General features: G+C 40.6%; 1 pseudogene; it reads right to left on the bottom strand.

Annotated features, from left to right (window-relative positions):
• Positions 1–1,285: 1,285 nt before the first annotated feature.
• Positions 1,286–6,884, bottom strand: LOC100481312 (annotated as a pseudogene).
• Positions 6,885–7,335: the final 451 nt, after the last annotated feature.

The following is a 7,335-nucleotide window of genomic DNA, read 5'->3' as shown; positions in this document are numbered from 1 at the left end:
CACCATAAACAAAATAACTTTTTTTTAATAAAAAGAAACATAGCTAAAAAGCTGATAAATAAAAAAAGAGAAATATTAAAATTATATTCTATTTGCCTTAAAAGAAGGCAGGAAAGAAAGAACCAAAGAACAACAATAGATTGGACAAATAGAAAATAGGCAAACCATAGTAATAATCACATGCAGTGAAATGGACTAGAGCCACACATATATGTGTGATTAATTGATTTTTTGACAAAGTCTCAGAAGCAATTCGGTGGAATCTTCTCAACAAATAGTATTGAAACAATTGAATATTCATGTGACCCATCCCCCCAAAAACAAACCCTGCACTATGTTCAAAAATTAACCAGAAATAAATCATGGACCTAAATGTAAAATATAATAAAACTATAAAACTTCTACAAAAAAGCTTAGGAGAAAATCTCTGTGACTTCAGTTTAAACAAAGATTTTTTTGCTTACAACACCAAATGCGCCACTCATAAAAAAAAAAAGAAAAAGAAAGAAGAAGAAAGAAGGAAAGAAAGAAAGAAAGAAAGAAAGAAAGAAAGAAAGAAAGAAAGAAAGAAATTCATCAAAATTCAAAACTTCTCTTTGAAAGACATCTTTAAGAAAATGAAAAGATAAGCCACAAACTAGGTGAGAATATCTGCAAATCATATATCTGATAAAAGATTTGAATCCAGAATTTATAAAGAACTCTCAAAATTCAATAATGAGAAATCCAACCACTCATTTAAAAGAAGGAACAAATGAAAAAAAACATGTTACAAATTTATGGTGCTAGTTTATTTATTTGCAAGGAACAGATAGTTCTTAATCAAGCAGCTAAAGTGAAAGTGGAGGCCATAAAAAAAGAACATAAGAGAATCTTACAGAAACAAATGCAGAGAGTATGGTACAATGCGTCCCAGGAAATGGAAAGGCACTAGGCACTGCTCTCTGCACCTCTCTGCTAGATGCTTTCCCATCTCCTTGTGCTTCCTTCTGCTTACTCTCTATCAGTTTGCCCATTACGACTTTCACTCCTGACTCTGAATTAACTTTCAGTTAAGTCTCAGTTCAAGTTCTCAAGAGAGGGTCACCTGGGTGGCTCAGTAGGTTGGGAATGTGCCTTCAGGTCAGGTCATGATCCTGGGGTCCTGGGATTGAGCCCCGCATCATTTGGTTCCCTACTCAGTGGGGAGCCTGCTTCTCCCTCTTCCTCTGCCCCTCCCCACTGCTCATGCCCTCTCTCTCTCTCTCCTACCCTCCCTGAAATAAATAAAGAAAATCTTCAAAAGATGTTTTAAAAAAAAGTTCTCAGAAAGAACCAGCTTGGATCAGTATTTGGATTGGCCGCCAGGGTCAGAAGTCCATCTCTGGTTCAATCATTTATTACCTAGACAGAGACTTTCTTATAATATTTCAGAGTCTATGAGTGAAAGGAAGAGGGACAGTTCAGCGTGGCAAACAAACTGATGACAAATCTGTTAAAATGACTGGCAGGAGAGACTCCCAGTTTCAGCTGAGGCCTCTATTGTTTGCTTAACAGATGTCAAGTACTTCCCTTGCTCTAAAGGTGTGTGCTTTTCTGAGCATGTTAAAACAGTGAGAAACCAGTTCTGTCAGTCCTAAGGTATCATCCTCCTCCAGACATCTGAGTTGATGAAAAAATCACTGAGGTGGAAGAGCAGGTGGTGAGGTCTGCTCCCTGAGTTGCTATGCCTTTCCTTCCTCCCAGCCCACATGCATGAGGCAACATGGGAGTTCTTATCCCCCAGAGGAGGTTTTAAGGGAGTCACTTGGACAGCTTGAAATGTGGGGGTATATGGGAATTGTCTCATTTTGAAAAAGCTCTAAGTGAAAGGTTGTGGCTACATTAGGCACAGATGGCAGAGCAGAGGGAGGGGAGGGCAGGAGAGAGAGATGCAGGTCCAGGAGGGAGCCGTACTCAAGCCGGTGTGGACATGGGGTGGGAGTTGGACAAAGTACGAGCCTACAGGAGGAAACTGGCTTGGCTTTAAAGGGTGCCTGCCCCTTTTAAGAGCTACACCATCTCAAATGTGGATCCACTGATGTGGACTCAATTTTTTCCTATCTAAGAATTATCTGAAATTGAGAGCTGATCAAGATTTTATCCAAGGTGTAGGGAAGGATGAATCTTCAGAGCTGGTTTAAATGGAGAATGGGGATGGGGGGCGTGGCGGGGGGGGTTTGCTTGCACCCTTCTAGTCCAACAACTTCTTCATTTTTTAATTTTTTAAATTTTCCCGATAAGATAAAGCCCTCTGCTTTATTCACGTTATTTGTACATTCCAGCAAGCTGGGGGGGGGCATGGGAAGGGGAAGAAACCACAAAGACAGCCACAAATGTACAGGGGTAATGTATTATAAACGGTTGTTCTCTTTTTTGGTTAAAGAAAAAAAGAACTTTATAATCAATATCCCACTCATAAATAAAAGTGAGATAGAAAAATTTGTTTTTAATCTAACATTTATGTGTATATTCTCATTTCATATGTACAGTTTATTTGGGTATTACTACCATCCACTGGCAGAATACCTAAAAGGAAAAACAAACATCAGGAAGGAAAAAGCATTACCAAGAGGAAGCTCAAGAAGATGGGTTCAGGAGGGTGGATGGCCCACCAGGCACCAGGCCAGGCAGGTCAGTGGAAGCAGACTGTGTGCGGGAAGGCCCTGTAGCTCTCCTCCAACTCCTACAGCTCATCAATTTAATTCTCCTCGTCCTCCCTATGCTAAACGCACTGGCATAGCTCACGAGGAAGAATGCCCCCAGGGTGGCCTCTCCGGCACCGTCCGGCATGTCCACGTTGCTCACAAGTGTGGGCTGGCAGGCCTCCTGCCCTCTGGAATTCACATCTTCAACCATCTGGTCATCCACTCTCTCTTCACAGGTGAGGAGCAGATCAAACAGATCTTCACCATTCTGGAACCTTTCTGGCCAGCGTTTGTTTCTCTTATTTCTGTCCAATATATGTAAAATGCCATTCTGTCCTTCCTAAGGAGATCATTGTACATCTAACCTTAAGTAGTTTTGAAATCATAAATATTTGGCTTGTCACGTGCTGGTCCTGTCAACGACACATGAGTTCCTGTTCCAAAGAACCAGACACAGAATCCTCGTATGCTGAGGATGTTGTGTGCCTCCATGCTCAGGTTCTGGCTGCTCGGGCACACCACCACCACCCACAGCAGCAGCAAAGACACCGCGTGCCCTCCAATGCACTCTTTAAACCACCAGCAAATGCAAAACTATGTCACCCGAATGGTGGTTGCAGATTCCAGGCACTGATTAATTGGAGAATAGTCTAGCATCCTGAAAGCAGAACTTGGAGTTAAAGATTTGTTTGGTTTTTAACTTCTATCTCTTTCTCGAAATAAAACTGTGCTTCATTTGGGATTTAGAACCCAACATGAAACCTGCTAGAAGCTCCAATGAAGTAGAAGGGAAAGAGGGAGATATATATTCTTCCGTAAAGCTGCACAAATTTCCTAATGGAAGTTTATGACAAATTGGAGAATGGAGAAGCTAGCTGAGTAATATTACGTACTTCTGCATCGTCAAGTAAAAGCAATCCTGCAAACTCAGTTCAGTTTAGCTAAACTAAGTGAAGATAAGCACTACCCCAGCCCCACCCTTAGCTTCACCACAGGAGCCCAGAAGCCGAATTGGGAGGTCAGTCACACAAACCAAAAGGTTTGCATTCCCTACTGTGCCCAGCCATCTGGGATTCCACTAAGCTTCTGAAAGACTCCATTGTAACTACAGATTCTTATCCAGTATCCTAGTACATCATTTTGTTTAGCAAACATTTCTCATGCTGTTAAGTTAATTCATTCAATTTTTTTTGGTTTCTTCTTGCAGAGCCTTCTCCATGTCTGGCACTGTTCTATAAGCTCCTCATGGAAGTTATATTGGAGTATATGGCAGTGCAGGTAATAAATAATACAATGATTAAAGTATATCAGATGATAATAAATGTTTTACTAACAAAAAAATGGGAGGGGAAGGAATAGAGATTGCTGGGAAAATGAATTTAAAATAGGGGGCCAGAGAACGCCTCCTTGAAAAGGTGACATCTTGGGGCACCTGGGTAGCTCAGTCGGTTAAGTGTCTGCCTTCAGCTTAGGTCATGATCCCAGAGTCCTGGGGTCCCACATTGGGCTCCCTGCTCAGTAGGGAGTCTGCTTCTCCCTCTGACCCTTCCCTGTCTCGTGCTCTCTTTCTCTCTGAAATAAATAAAATCTTTTTTAAAAAGAAAAAAAAGAAAAGGTGACATTTTGAGCAAAGACTTGAAGGTAGGATCATCTCGGAATATTCAAGAACAGCAAGAAGTTATTATAGCTGGAATAGAAGGAGAAGGAGAGGGAGAGGGAAGGGCAAGGTGAGAGAGGGAACTCTTAGCTACTGTGAAGATTTTGGCTATTACTCTGAATGAGATGGGAAGCTATTCAAGGGCCAAGGAGTGACATGACCTGCCTACGTTTCAATAGGATCATTCTGGATAAAGATGATAGGGGATGGAGTGCCAGGGGCAGCCAACCACCTTGGAGGCTCTTGAAACACCCCAGGCCACAGATGATAAAGGCCAGGACTGTGGGTCAGGGTGGCAGCCCTGGAGGAAATGAGGATGGGAGGAATAACCAGATTCTGATAAATAACTCCCTGAATGCCATACCAAGGTGTTGTGCTTGTATTTGGCACAGGGAAAACAGAACGGCAAATGCAAAACATATTTAAATTCAACAACTAACCTATCAAGGGCAATTTGAGTATTTTAGGAGTATTTTATATTAGTAAAGTCTACAGGTGCTTTTCAAGTATAAAACTTTCAGGTATAGATATTCTGGAAACCAGAAAAGCCTTTAAACAATTTAAAATTCATATCAGATTCTTTGAAAGCATTTATGAATTTGACAAAGTATCTTCCACAAGGAAAAAATACCCTAGAAGGAAAAGAAATTAGATTTTCTTTTAAAAAATACACCAAAGGAGATATAAATAGAAAACAGCTGAAAATACACCTAGATGTCACAATGTGCCAGATTATCATCTGATATTTTTTTTAAAGATTTTTATTTATTTATTTGACAGAGATAGAGACAGCTAGCGAGAGAGGGAACACAAGCAGGGGGAGTGGGAGAGGAAGAAGCAGGCTCATAGCGGAGGAGCCTGATGTGGGGCTCGATCCCATAACGCCGGGATCACGCCCTGAGCTGAAGGCAGACGCTTAACCACTATGCCACCCAGGCGCCCCTATCATCTGATATTTCTAATAAAGATCTAGTACCAAAAGTACCAAAGCTCAATGCTAAATGACACAAACCATTTTCCAATGAAGAAAGGGCAATCAGTAGAAATAAGAAAGGACCCCCGTTAAAAAAGCACAAAATATGGCATTAAATGTATGTGACTTTAAAAGAGATTAAGAACTGCATAGCAGAGGTCTTCCCTCTAATATGGTAACAGAGATAGAGACAGACAACTATAAAAAATGCTACGTATTCATGAAGGATAACATAATATAAATTTGAGAATGGAATAATACAAAGCAGGAGACATTTTTGAAATGTCATCAAACAGTGCCAGTGAATATTTTTTCTGCCAAGGAACAGCACGAGGGAATGTTTTATTCAAGAGTATCCAAGGAAGTAAGATATATTTAAACGGGACATGTCTCAGCTATATCAAAAATTTTTAATGAAAAACAGAAAAGCAGCTTCTGGGAATAAAAGTGTTACATTTTTGTTCTGGGAATCAAAGTGCTATGTTATGTATACTCTCATAAAATATGATTAGAGGTATCCCTGGCTTTTTGAAAGTTCATGTTATGCCACTTTGTTTTTTTGAAAGACTGACATTAGTACCTGTTTGTGCTAACTGAAAGAAATCCAAAGAGGATTTTTGCTTTTTTTTTTTTTTAAAGATTTTATTTATTTAATTGACAGAGAGAGAGACAGCCAGTGAGAGAGGGAACACGAGCAGAGGGAGTGGGAGAGGAAGAAGCAGGCTCCCAGTAGAGGAGCCTGATGTGGCGCTCGATCCCAGAACTCTGGGATCACGCCCTGAGCCCAAGGCAGACGCTTAGCGACTGAGCCACCCAGGCGCCCCAGGATTTTTGCTTTTAAGAAGAAAGGTGAAAAGCGAAAGTAGTGTTCAAATGCTGAAGGCATTGAACACCTGAAGCAGAGACAGTGACCCACCGAGCTCCTTCCCAAGAGCTACACTCAGCATCTGAGCATCAAGACATCAGAACTTTGAACTGTGTCTGTGAGCATCTGGGCTTTATCCTGATTTATTTTGTGCATCCATTAGCAAGATGTGTCCTAAGGTCTCAGAAAAGCCTAAGAAAGGTGATTTTTTGGGTCTGGGAAAGCTAAAAAAATTCTTCCATATAAATCAATGGTAATTGCTTCTTTACTTTGCGTCATTTCAGCTTATGAAGGGTTTCATGGGAACATTTTGCTTTCAAATTGACGGGGGAAACCTGTACTTAGTACTTAATAGCTCGCTTCTCAATGATCAAATGAGACAGGCCAAACAACAGAAATTTAACAATTATTTTACATTGTCATCAGGTAGCCATGATTATTAGCAGTGCAACATGCCTTTTTGGTCTTTGTTTTTTCCTTATCTTTTTCCTAAGTAAAATAAAGGAGGGTTGATCTCTCCAGAGGGAGAGGAGAGAGAGAGTGATTATAATAAATTACATATGCTCCTTTACTATTTAGGACAAATGTTTATATCATCCTCTTTTCCCCATCAAATTTGTCTACCAGCCTTGGGGATATCCTTTATGTTCCCTGATAGCTTCTGGAACATCCCACTTTCTCTCCAATTACATCACTTGTGGCAACTTCAAAATCCCTGTCCATGATTTTTTGATGACCTGACTTCATATTTTCTCAGTCTCATTGACTTCTTGCCACCTACCTTCCTTGGGTATTGAATCTGCTCAACCTCTCAGATTTTAAATAAATGTCCATCCCCAGCCATCACCTCTTCTCTCGTCATTTCTTCCATTCTACTGAATCTGGTATTTGTCCTCAGAGTAATATAAATTCCATCAACTCTCAACTAGTAGTGCTATGGTTAAGGCCACGGATTGTAGAGTCAGTCTGCCTAGGTTTAAATCCTGACCCTCCTTTCACTAGCTCAGTGACCAGAGACAAATTACTTAATCCCTCTATGCCCTAAATTTCTCACAGGCTTCCTCTGAAGGTTAAATGAGATAATCTACATAAACCTAGCACACATTAAATCCGTGATGAACATTAGCCAGCAGTATCAGTATTCCAATTGGCTTTGCTTGTCCTTTGTGGAGCC

Source organism: Ailuropoda melanoleuca, chromosome 4 (assembly GCF_002007445.2).
Source record: "Ailuropoda melanoleuca isolate Jingjing chromosome 4, ASM200744v2, whole genome shotgun sequence".
Classification (NCBI taxonomy): domain Eukaryota; kingdom Metazoa; phylum Chordata; class Mammalia; order Carnivora; family Ursidae; genus Ailuropoda; species Ailuropoda melanoleuca.
This window is presented reverse-complemented; position numbering and strand designations above follow the sequence as displayed.